General features: G+C 45.2%; 1 protein-coding gene across 1 annotated transcript in view; it reads left to right on the forward strand.

Annotated features, from left to right (window-relative positions):
- MYOM2 (myomesin 2) overlaps positions 1 to 11,731 on the forward strand; it is a 116,861-nt gene extending 105,130 nt beyond the window's left edge. The window contains exon 39 of the transcript XR_004263475.1: positions 11,719 to 11,731. The gene's annotated coding sequence lies outside the window, so the exon portion shown is untranslated. The remainder of the gene's footprint in view (positions 1 to 11,718) is intronic.
- Positions 11,732 to 13,023: the final 1,292 nt, after the last annotated feature.

Below are 13,023 nucleotides of genomic sequence, written 5' to 3' on the forward strand. Positions count from 1 at the left end.
CAAGGGAATTGCACATGTTGGTGAGGGGGGGGGTTGTGGGGGAGGAAGAAGCCCCAGCCACCCCCCCCCGGGGGAAAAAAAAAAAAATATTCTCCAAAAAAAAAAAAAAAAAAAAGCAGTCATTTGGATTTAGCAGTCATGCATCATGGGAAAGAATTAAAACAGTTGTGCATTTCTTGAAGCCATATATACTATTTTAAATAGACTCTTTTTTTAGAGCAGTTTTAGGTTCACAACAAAGTTAAAAAGAAGGTAGAGATCTCCACTCCAACCCCTACCTCCACCACAGCTTCCCCCATTACCAACATGTCCCACCAGAGGGGTGTGCTTGTCACAGCTGCTGCACCCACACGGACGCGTCACCATCACTGTGGGCTGGAGTTTAGCCTGGTTCACTCCTGGTGCTCGTTACAGCCGCAGCACCGACACTGACAGGTCACCGTCACCACGGGCCGCAGTTTAGCCTGGTTCACTCCTGGTGCTCGTTACAGCCGCTGCACCGACACTGACAGGTCACCGTCACCACCGGCTGGAGTTTACTGTGGGCTCACCCTGGTGCTCGTTACAGCCGCCGCACCCACAGACGTGTCACCGTTGCCATGGCCGGAATTTACCCTGTCTCACTCCCGGTGCTGTCCACTCTGCGGGTTTGGTCGGGTGATCAGGACTCTCATCTCCCATCGTCGCATCAGGCACAGTCATTTCTCCACCCTAAAAATCTTCCCCTCAATCCTGGAGCATTTTACTGCCTCCATAGTTTTGAATTAAAATATTTTTTAAAATAATTTTTTTTTAACAAAACGGAATTGTCTTCAATATGCAGCAAAGTGTCTTCACAACAGTGCAGAGAGTCCAGTGGAGTCCGTGCAGTCTTCCGTGGTCAGCCTCTCACGTCTGTGGGTGCGACCACGGCCTCACCTCCAGGAGGCCTTCGGACTTTGCTGAGTTCCCCAGTGCAGATTCTCTCTATCCCAGGACCCATCCAGGACACCAGATGCATTTGCCAGTCATGTCTAAAGCCCCTCCAGCCTCTGACGGTTTCTGTCTGACCTTGCCTTTCATGACCTCAGTGGCTTTGAGGAGACTTGCTGGGTATCTTGCAGGACATTCCCCAATCCAGGTCCCTAATCTAGGGAAGACGATCTTCCCATGATTAGACTGGGGGTGCGTGTGTTTGGGAAGAGGAGTCACGTGATACCACAGTGCCCCATATCCGCTCACCTTCATTGCTTGCTGAGGTGATGTTTGCCTGGTGTCTCCCTGTGAAATGCCTGTTTCCCTCTTCTTCTTCTATTCCTTGGGAACCTGTCTCAGCCCAGGCCACCCTCAAGGTAGTGAGAGTGTGGAATCACGTCCACCTCTCAGAGCAGGTGCATCTACCTCTGTTATCCGTAATTCTTCTGCAAGAAAGATTGTCTCCTCCCTATTTATTTATCCTGTCATGCACTGACATCCATGTGGACTCGTGTGCTCCATTTCATCTCTGGTTTGTGACCCCCACTCTCTGTGTCCATCCGTCCTTCTGTCCTTCCTTCCTTCCCTCCCTCTTTCTTTTTCCTCCCTCCCCACTCCCTCCCTTCCTCCCTCTCTCTCTCTCTTCTTTCTTTCTTTCTTTCTTTCTTTCTTTCTTTTTTTCTTTCTTTTTCTTTTTTTCTTTCTTTCCCTCTGTCTTCTTTTTTTTTTTGACAGACTCTCCCTGTGTTTCCTAGGCTGGAGTGCACTGGCATGATCTCAGCTCACTGTAACCTCTGCCTCCCAGGTTCAAGCGATTCTCCTGCCTCAGCCTCGGCTCCTTTTTATATTTTCAGTAGAGATGGGGTTTTACTATGTTGGCCAGGCAGGTCTTGAACTTGTAACCTCAGGTGATCCACCTGCCTCAGCCTCCCAAAGTGCTGGGATTACAGATGTGAGCCACTGCGCCCAGACAACTTTCTTGATCAGGTTTTTCCAGCGTTGGTCATGAGGAGCCCTTTTTGCTGGCCTCCTCTGTCCATTCACAGCTGCTTTGTTGGGCACAGACTGATTTTCTGGAACTGCAGGACACCCAGGCTTATCTCTGTGTTCCCTGCTCTAGTACTAGACCCGTTTCTCCAAGGACCCCTGGTTCCTTTTACTGGAGAGTGGGATTAGAAGCCAAATCTAGGCACTGCTGTGTTTATGCAAATGGATATCTCAAGATACGGGTGATGCCACTCAGATCACCCAAGGCTCCCTCAAGGGCAGAATGTGGAGAACTGAGCACCAGGAAGGACATAGAGGTTGCCCACTGCCTGTCCCAGGAAACACTGGGCTGACCTCTTTCAGATGAAGTGTTCCACCTTTCATCACTTTTTAAAAAATATATATTTTATTGTGTTTTAGGTTTTGGGGTACATGTGAAGAACATGCAAGATTGTTGTATAGGTACATACATGGCAATGTGCTTTGCTACCTTTCTCCCCATCACCTATATCTGGCATTTCTCCCCATGTTATCCCTCCCCAACTCCCTTTCATCACTTTTTAAGAATCCCTGCATGATGCAGTGGAGTCAGTGAAGGCTCAGCACAGGGTGGTCGGAGCCCGGAGCTCGCCACCTGAGTCAGGGAGTGAACTGGGCCCCTGGGAGCTTCACCTCTTCCCTCTGCATTGCGCATTTCATTTGGCGTCTGAGGATGACACAAAACAAGGAACAGGAAGACTCCAGGAGGGTACAGAGTCATTTGCTGAGGTATTGATTTTGTGAAAAAAAAAAAAAAAAAAAAAAAAAAAAAAATTAAATTTTCCTAGAGCCATTTGGAAATACATCTTGTACCTCCTTGGCATCACGCTTCTCTGTCCCTAGCACTTGGGCTGTTTCCAGGAACAAGGACGAGAGTGTTCCTGGTGTTTCCACAGCACAAGTCTCAAAGTCAAGGGACCCGAGTGTCACATGGCAGCTTGATCTGGAATCCCTATTCTAACCTTGCCAGTCACCCCCACAATGTCCCTGGAGGGTTTCCACGGCTGGAGTCCAGGATGTGTACGGTGTCTGATAAGGGCCAATTTTATCCCTCTGCCTGTGAATATCTAGCTTTCCCAAAACCGTTTATTGAGGACACTGTCCTTGCTCCACCTTTGTCAAAAACCATCAACCATACGTGTGTGGGAGTATTTCTGGGCTCCCTCTCCTGTCCCACTGTTTACCGTTTATCTTCACCAAGTATTTATGTGGAGTCTGGGCCCCTCCTCTGTACCTGCCTGTATGTGGTCTTATACATGCTGAGGTGTGTGCCCCTTCTGTCCTTAGACTTCCTCTCCACATTCGCTTTTTAAAATAAAGCTGTTGGAAAGTTGGGCTTGTTCCTCATTGCTTTCAAAATTGTTTTATCCCCCTAGGAGTAGAACGTTGACTTTTGCATACATTGCTGGCAATAATTTAAATAACACGACTGGTCAAGGTATGTATCTCCAACACATACATCTAGATAAAACTACAGATGACATTTGTGGTTCCCATACAAAGTAAATTACCTTTGTCTAGCAGGGGCATGTGTGCACCACAGCACACAGGAGGTGACTCAAGGTGGAGCCTCAGCCGGCAATCTGCCACAATCTGTTGGGTCAACTCCAGCCCATTACCCGCCCCCACCTGTGTGCTGAGATGAGATACCTCTGCTGGCCTCTCCCTCTGGAGCAGTGTGGCCTGGGGCAGGTGGGCTGGATGGTGGCTAATCACACGGGCCTCTGCACATTCTTCTGAGACTCTCAGGCTGAAAGCATGGGCCACCTGGGGTGTTTTTGTCCTTTTTTTTTTTTTTTTTTTTTTGACAGAGTTTTGCTCTGGTTGCCCAGGCTGGAGTGCAATGCATGATCTCGGCCCATTGCAACTTCCACCTCCCGGGTTCAAGTGATTCTTCTGCCTCAGCCTCCCAAGTGGCTGGGATTGCAAGGGCCTGCCACCACGCCTGGCTAATTTTTTGTATTTTTTAGTAGAGACGGAGTTTCACCATGTTGCCCAGGCTGGTCTTGAACTCCTGACCTCAAGTGATCCACCTGCCTTGGCTTCCCAAAGTGCTGAGATTACAGGTGAGAGAGCGGTTTTTAAAAAACATTTGCTTCCCTTAGATCACCTTTGATGCCCACTTTGTTAGAAAAGGTACTCTGTATAAAAGCCCCTCGAAGGCTAGTTCACAGTGGCCTGGAGCTTTGAACTCGATGGAGGGTGGCAGTTTATGGGAGAGCTCTCGGTGGCTTCTCTGTGTCCTCAGATGATTTGCCCAGACGCTTTCCTGTGGACACTGCATCTTACCTGGTTTCTCTATGCACCCCTTGGGAGTCAGTCACACTGTAAGGTAATGGTGCCCTGAGATGCTCTCATTCTCAGCTTTTGAAACATTCTTATCACTAAATTCAGTGAACGTGGACAAAAGTCCTCCCACCTGCTTCACTCTGCTCCAGGCAGGGAAGCCTCTAGATGTCACTGGGAGAACAGACAGCGAGCGCCTGCCTGCGCTGCCAAGCCAGATCTGTCTTTTTGATGCGAATACATCACTTAGTGAATGGAAGATTATTAAAGGCATTATACTTACCCCAGTGACAAGGACAGGTCCAGCAAATTACAGTTTCCAGGAAATAGCTGGTCATTTTGAAGGCAATAATAGAGCTTCTTAATCTGCACGTGATACACATTAGGAGGGATAAAACCTATCATTTGAGATATTACAAGGCTCTTATTACATCAGTGAAGTCATAAAAATGTGTGATCTATCTATACATTAAGTTTGGGTATGAATTTTAAGTATTCCATGTTTCAAAGAGGGATGTCAAAGGCAGCTGGCTCATTCATTTTTCAAAGCAGTAAATTACAGCATTGAAATATTTCACATTAAGCATATGATACTGCAAAGCTATCACAGGGCGAGGCAGGACCTGAATCAGGAGTTTCTGGGTCTTCAGAGAGCTGTGTTCACCCCAGTGTCCTGGTATGCCCTTGAGCATTTTCTTCATGGTGGTTCTGCCTCTCAATTATCAAAAAGACTTTCATGTTTGGGAAAAGTAGTGGCTAGAAGCCATTAGAAACGTCTCTCATCCTTTGATTTGCAAAGACCATACATGGTCAACATTTGTGATATTTAGTTTTTTAATTGCCTTTTTGAGCTGTGGTTAAATAATGAATGGAAGGAAAGATTACATATAATAGTCTCATTTTTCACTGGCTTAAAAATAAATTAATATCCTACTTAGACATCATTTTACCTGCAGAATCTTAACCATATTTTTTAAACAAAGGGGGCATATTTAAAAGGTATATTGAAGGGGAATAATAAAAGAGTGTATTAAAAAGGTACATTAAAATGAAAATTAAAATACATAATCCTAAACTGATTGAACTTTATGACACTAAAAGAAACACCCAGCCCCCCACGTCCTCTGCACTGCTTTAATTCCTGGATTCCACTCTGGTTCATCATTCACATTAATTCATATCTGCTTTTATGTTACTAAGATGTGAGTCTACTTCCCAGTAACACAAACATCATTTCTTTTAATATATTGCTGTAAAAAAGCAGTGAACCCAGAGTGCACTGGGAAGAACACAGAATCCAGCTTTGGTCCTGGCTCTGTCAGAGCCTGGGCTATGCACCTGATGGTGTGTCGCCACTCAAATCTCACCTTGAATTGTCATCCTCAGAATCCTCAGAATCCCCACCGGTCAAGGGAGGGACCAGGTGGAGGTGATTGAATCATGGGGGTGGTTTCCCGCATGCTGTTTTCCTGATAGTGAGTTCTCGTGAGATCTGATGGTTTTACAAGGGGCTTTTCTGCATTCACGTCTCCTTCCTGCTGCCTTGTGAGGAAGATGCTTTGCTTCTGCCATGATTTAAGTTTCCTGAGGCCTCCCCAGACATGCCAAACCGTGAGTCAATTAAACCTCTTTCCTTTAAAAATTACCCAGTCTCAGGTAGTACTCATAGCAGTACAAAAACAGACTAACACTGCACCCTTGGACAAATCGCTTTTCTGTTTTCTGTGCCTCAGTTTTCTTCTCTGTAAAAGTTGGGTTAGCAGTTCTCAAAGCAAGCTCCATTTACATGCCCAAGGGGACTTTACTTTCCCTGCCTGTGGCCTCTGCTCCCCAGTCACACTCCTTGGTCACGCTCCCCCAATCATAGCCCCCAGTCACACCCCTTGGTCACACCCCCTAGTCAAACCCACCCTCCCCCGCCTTGCGCCCCTCAGTCACCCCTCCCCCCACCACACCCTTCCATCACAGGCTCAGATTTTGTCTTGTATGTTGCTCTTTCCCACAAGAGTTCTCTCCCACAGGTTCTTGGTTCTTTGTTTTTCAGTTGGAATCATGTATTTCAAAGGTTTTCTAAGCTAATTCTCAGATCTTAAATTTTAAGGCATTTTAATTTCTGTCTTTCTCATTTTGATGACTAGCAAATTCCAGATCTCTGCTCCTAACCTTTAGATGTGCTGAGGGCTAGGAATAAACACACCCCATGACCTGGGCCTTCTGTGCTGACCGCTCGTGGCTCCTTGTCCAAGTCAGTTTGTAGAAATCTCAAGTCCATTAGAGAGCTTCTCTTGGTTCAGCGATAGCACATGCTGCACCGTCAATTCAGACACCTGTCTGTAACAGCAGCCCTCACCATTTGTCTATTTCCTCTTCCTTCCCATGTCCTAGTCAAACCATTAACAACGTGTAGAGTAACAGGTCACTATACTAACAAGGATGGCTGGCCTCTGAGGGCCCACTCAGAATCTAAGAAGCAGGTGGTATTTGAGCAGGTGAGTCCTGATAGTGCAGGACTCACCTGCAACCAGCAGAAATCAGGCCCGGATAGGAGGGAGAAGTGCCCCGGACCCAGCCCAGGTGAGCTTGCTAATGAGCCAGGGCGTGCGTCCCAGGCAGGTGCTGAGGAGGTGCCAGGCTGGATGTCAGGATGGTGGGGAGGCAAAATGTGCGATGACATGCATGCATGCAGGATAGACCCAGGAGCAAAATGAGACTCAGGCCAGATGTGGTGCCTCCTGCCTGTAATCCCAGCACTTTGGGAGGTCAAGGTGGGCAAATTACCTGAGGTCGGGAGTTTGAGACCAGCCTGACCAACATGGAGAAACCCCGTCTCTACTAAAAATACAAAATTGGCTGGGTGTGGTGGCGCACACCTGTAATCCCAGCTACTTGGGAGGCTGAGGAAGGAGAATTGCTTCAACCCTGGAGGCGGAGGTTGAGGTGAGCTGAGATCTCACCACTGCACTCCTGGGTGACAGAGTGAAACTCCATCTCAAAAAAAATAAGAAAGCAAACAAACAAAAAGACTAAGTCTTCTGGGGCTCTGCCACCAGTGACCTCAAAGCTCCCTGGAGGCACAGAAGGGAGACTGGGCCCAGCGTGGACCTTCTTGCTGGAAAAGGGATTGTGTGCTGGCTGTGGATGCCCCAGGCCGGCTGCAGCCAGCCGAAGACTGGGAGCCCAGGCACCTGCTTCAGCGGGTGGGCGGGACCCTCTATCAGGTGGGTGAGGAGGGTCCTCTGGGTGTGTGGGGACTGCACCGGGCAGAGCCTGCTCCATCAGATGGGCAGAAACTGCCCCGGAGGTGGGCGCCTTTCCGTCCCACCTCCAGGCTGCCGTTTGCTGCCACAGAGTGGCTCTGTTTTCAGGATGGCTTCTGTTCTTTTGCCCCCAGTAGAGGAAACCTTGCAGGTATGCATTTCCATGTTTTTTCTTTTAAAGATTAAAACAATGGAAAAGAAAAAAACCAAGTCTATTTATTGGTCAGCTAGGCACCCTGAGTACAAGGAGGGTTTTATTTGTATTTTCATGTATTTATTTATTTTGAGACAGAGTTCCCCTCTGTCGCCCAGGCTGGACTGCAGTGGCTCAGTCCGGGCTCTCTGCAATCTCTGCCTCCCAGGCTCAAGTGATCCTCGTGCCTCAGCCTTCAGAGTAGCTGGCACAGGCATGCACCACCGTGTCCGGCTAATTCTTGTATTTTTAGTAGATACGGAGTTTCACCATGTCGCCCAGGCTGGTTTCTCCTGGGCTGAAGTCGTCCACTGGCCTCGGCCTCCCAAAGTACTGGGATTACAGGCACGAGCCACTGTGCCTGGACATAAGCAAGCCTTTAAAAACTGTTCCATGTCTACACCATTGCTACCTGCTTTACAGTGTTTTGAGACAAAACGTCCTGCCTCTGTCCAAGCAGCGACACCATTCATTCATTCCATCGCTCATTCCCTGAGCATTTGAGACCACCCAGCCCTGGGCTCCTGTGCCTCTTAGTGCCATCAGGGCACAGACGAGCTGCTCACTAAGGGTTGGAATAAAACAGTGCATCAGTGGGTGGATACTGCTTTAATTACAGCAAGAGTTTACATTGTTAGCTGATAAACACAGTGCTGGTACAGTCTTACTTTCCTTGGGCCCTTTACCGTGAAATGTGAGAGAACTTAGTTTGGCACCAAGGTAAATTTTGCTTAGAATTATCCACGAGCAAAGGATTTACTGAGTGAAAGAGTGAATGTGGACAAGGTCATAGAAGAAATATTTACACTCACTAACTCTGTTTTCCAGTAAACTTACAGCACTATTGCAAACACGCAGGCAATTAACATGCTAATCCTTACTATTTATGCGCTAGGCAATTAACACATGGAATCATTACTGTGGCTCCATGAGGGCAGCACACCTGTGTTCTTCACGGCTGCAACTTTGCTCTGAGAGTCCTGCCTGGCCCTCGGCAGGTGCTCCATCAATATTACTTAAAGTATAAACAAATTGAAGCAGATCTCGTCAGAGCTTCTGCTAGATTCATCCTTATTAGCCCACCTGGCATTACTAGAGACATCTGAGGAAATATCTAGTTAAAAATCATCTGTAAATCTGCCCTGGCACATATTAAAACAAACATAGCTGCATATGTTATAATTTATCAACTCAGCTGAGCTTGTTCTGTTTGTACATAACCAAATCAAGAACAACTGTACTGCTTTGTAAATTCTAAGGGATAATTGCAGCCATTTTTGCTGGGGTACTGTCTTTTTGTTTTTCTTCCTTCCCTTTCTGTTTCTCCCATCAATACTATGCATTGATGTATTTTAGTTTTATAATTAAAACTTAAAAACACTTAGAACAGTTCTGAAAAACATATGAAGGAAGCATACATGTGCATGTGTACACACTTAAATATTAGAGGTAGTTAAACCTGGACACCCATCCTTCTCCTCTCTTCCACTCCAGAATTTACCACTGTCTTGCTTGAAGTTGGTACATAATATTCTCTTGTCTCTTTTTATTCTCTCTCTCTCTCTCTCTCTCTCTCTCTCTCTCACCAGAGCTTCACTCTGTTGCTGAGGCTGGAGTGTAGTGGCACGATTTCAGCTCACAGCAACCACTGTGTCCTGGGTTTAAAGTGATTCTCCTGCCTCAGTCTTCCAATTAGCTGGGATTACAGGCATCTGCCACCATGCCCTGCAAATTTTTGTATCTTTAGTAGAGATGGGGTTTTGCTAAGTTGGCCAGGCTGGTCTCAAACTCCTGACTTTAGGTGATCTTCCTGCCCTGGCCTCCCAAAGTGTTGGGATTACAGGTGTGAGCCACCATGGTGGGCCCTCTTTGTATGCTTTATCTGCCTAAGTAGTTGTACATTTTTCTACTGAGAAATAATTAGGTTGTTTCTAGTTTTGATACTGTAAGTAGAATTCAATAAGCATCTTTTTTATCTCTGTGAATATTTATGAGAGTTTTCTACGGTGTAAGTGTAAATGTGGAACTGCTGGGTGGAAGAAATTATGCACCAGCTTCAGCAGTCTTTGCTGAATTTTTCTCTGGGAAGGCTGTGAACTTTCTGTTGTGTCCCCTGTGATGCTTTATGTGCACACAGGTCTCTGCATTCTTGAACACAGCAGATGCATGTGACCCAGCTGATGACCCTGGGATGGCGTTGTCCTTGTCATTGCTTTACCTGTGGGATACCATCAAGTGGATGCACATGTTATTGGAGTTGAAGAAGGAGAAGAGAGCAGGGCTGGAAGCTTATTCAAGAAAATAATGTCTGAACACTTCTGAAACATGGGGAAAGAAATAGAAATCTGAATCTAAGAAGTCAAACACCAAGTCAGATGAATACAAAGAGATCCACACTGAGACACATTATAATCAAATTGCCAATAGACAGGGAGAATTTTCAAAGTAGTGAGACAAAGTGAATTGCTGGGTACAAAGGAACTCTCATAAGATTATAAGCAGAAACTTTGCAGGCTAGAAGGTAATGTGATGATATAGTCAAAGTGATGAAAGAAAAATATCCTTCTGACCAAGAATAGTATACTCAGCAATTCTGTGATTCAAAGATGAAAGAGAAATAAATACATTCTCAGATAAACAAAAGCTAAGGAAGCTTATCACCAGTAGACCTGCCTTATAGGAAAAGCTTAAGAAGTGGTATAAATTAACATTTGGCAACATTTTAATATTTTTGCTGTTTGAATGCCATGCAATGTGAAGGCAAGGACAAAGTCTAGATATTTTGGAATCAGAAAGTCTTGAGTTTCAAAGTCTGTAGCAATGTCAGTTATAAGCCAGGGACTCTCATTTTCTCATCTTCAGGATGATAAAATTAGTCACTCCATAGTTTGACAAGATTGTTTGCTATGGCCGGTAGGTGGAACTTACTTGAGTAAGTAATCTAAGTAAAGTGAGGACTTCCCAAGGAAAGGATGGGCTTTGACTCCTATTTACATACGTAATAGTGTTTGAGCAAAATTGTCAATGCATAACAAAAATGTGGTTGTTACCTAATATTTCTTGCAAGGTCAAAGGGATAGAAGAATACATCAAATACCATCATATCTATTCAAAGACAGAAAAATCTCACCAGGGTGGCAGAGATTTGGGCTAAGTCTCAGCAAGTTCATCTATATTCCCTTTGATGAATTTGGTATCTAGAATAAGAAAAATATTCACAGAAGAGCTTTGTCAAAATTGTGGTATTATTTACATGTCAATTATGACAATTCATAGTTCCATTGAATTGGCTGTTTTTGTCAAGTTTCTACATTTCAGTTTAATAAATGTTTGCACATTATTTGAGAACAGTGGGTTAAAAATAGTGTTATTGATGGGCATTTGGGTTGGTTCTCTGCAGCCATAAAAACGGATGAGTTCATGTCCTTTGCAGGGACATGGATGAAGCTAGAAACCATCATTCTCAGCAAACTGACACAAGGACAGAAAACCAAACACTGCATGTTCTCACTCATAAGTCGGTGTTGAACAATGAGAACACATGGACACAGGGAGGGGAACATCACACACTGGGGCCTGTTAGGGGCTGGGGGTCTAGGGGAGAGAGAGCAGGGGGTGGGGATATTGAAGAGGGTTAGCATTAGGAAAAATACCTATGTAGATGACGGGGTGATGGATGCAGCAAACCACCATGGCACATGTATCCCTACGTAACAAATGTACATGTTCTGCACATGTACCCCAGAACTTAAAGTATAATAAATTTAAAAAATAATGTTATTTTCTGAGTACCTATACTTATTGAGGAACTGTGAGGCTATGCAGTGCCTTGCCCCTGGGAACTGGCTGTAACTGTGGGCAGGTGCAGTATTATTTGGCATTCTGAGGCATTTCTGCACCTGCCTGTTCAGGATCTAGGCCTGTCACAAAGCCACCCACCATCACCTGGCCATGGCAAGATCTCTCTTTGCTGAATCATTATCTCCTTTTTAAAATATCTAGTGTGTGTGTGTGTATGTGTGTGTGTTTCCATATAAATTTGGTATTTATTATATACACTGAACCATCACTATGTGTAAAAGGCTTCATGGGATTAGAAACTTTACATGTTTTTGTTGTTGATTTTAAATAGCTTTCAGAATCTTTTCTTCTGGTTACTTTATATCCCACCTGGCAGAACATTTTAGGAGTTTAATTAAAACATAGTGCAACACCATATACTGCCTGGAACAATTAATCTAATCAGTTTCACAACTGATACCTTATAATTATCTCTCTCATGTTTATAATATTTTTTCCAAAAGGCTAATTTATCTTATTTCTTTAACATTAGACCTGATGAGACCCAATTAGTAAGGGCTGACTTGTTCAAGCAGTTAAAAACATCCTTTCAGTTGAGAAAAGTAAATTGTTAATGAACATGAGCTGAACACAAGCATTAGAATGTCCAGCATGTATGGCAATGGAAACATCAATTTTCATCGGAGTGAGGTCTATTTTGTCATATACACAGGCGCAGCAGCTTGAAGATACTATAGTTGCTTAGGTCAAAATTAGCCAAAACTGCAAAGAAATTCACTGCATGCTCTCAGTTCCTCCCAAAGCGTGTACACAGTGCCAATTCCTGAACAAGCCACATGCAGTGCTCAGAGCTTGCCCTCCCACAGTCTCAGGGAAAACTGCTCTCCTGAGCCCAAAACTTCATTGTAACCCCCACCCACAAATTGCAGGAAGCAGACATTTGCAAAGCTCCCTTGAAGCTGGGGCTTCACCGTTCTTTTCCCTGTGCCTTTTCCTTCTAGTGGCCGAGGGAGGGAGGAAAAAGGAGGTCAGTGGCCAACTTCTGCTGACCTCCTGAGGCTGGTTAACCCACCAGCCCCTCCACCTGCTCAGGGAACAGCCTCCAGCCTCTCTTCTTCCTCCTCCAGTCATGGGCTTACCTGGTGTCCTACTTTGGAATAGGAATAATGACATTTACAGCATCAATCCTTTGCCAAATTTAACCTTATCCACCATGTTGCACTTTGAGGCACTTTATCACGTATGCTTCATAACAAAGCCCGTATCTCTAGTTGGGGAGGCAGATAAATGAAAAATCAAGGAAGTAACATACTCAGAGGGGCGTGATAGCAGAGGTACAGAATAGAGCCTTAAGGATGCAGGAGGTAGTAACCTTTGCTGGTGGGGAGACCCACCAGTCATTTACTTCGATGTGACATGGTTGGCATGAGGAGAGAAAAGAGTAAATAGAAAAGAGAAAGTGTTGTCACAGGTTTAGTATTTAGGAAATACTTTTAAATTTATACA

The sequence above is a fragment of the Sapajus apella genome, unplaced genomic scaffold (assembly GCF_009761245.1).
Source record: "Sapajus apella isolate SASKATOON/1434 unplaced genomic scaffold, GSC_monkey_1.0 scaffold116, whole genome shotgun sequence".
In the NCBI taxonomy this organism is placed as follows: Eukaryota; Metazoa; Chordata; class Mammalia; order Primates; family Cebidae; genus Sapajus; species Sapajus apella.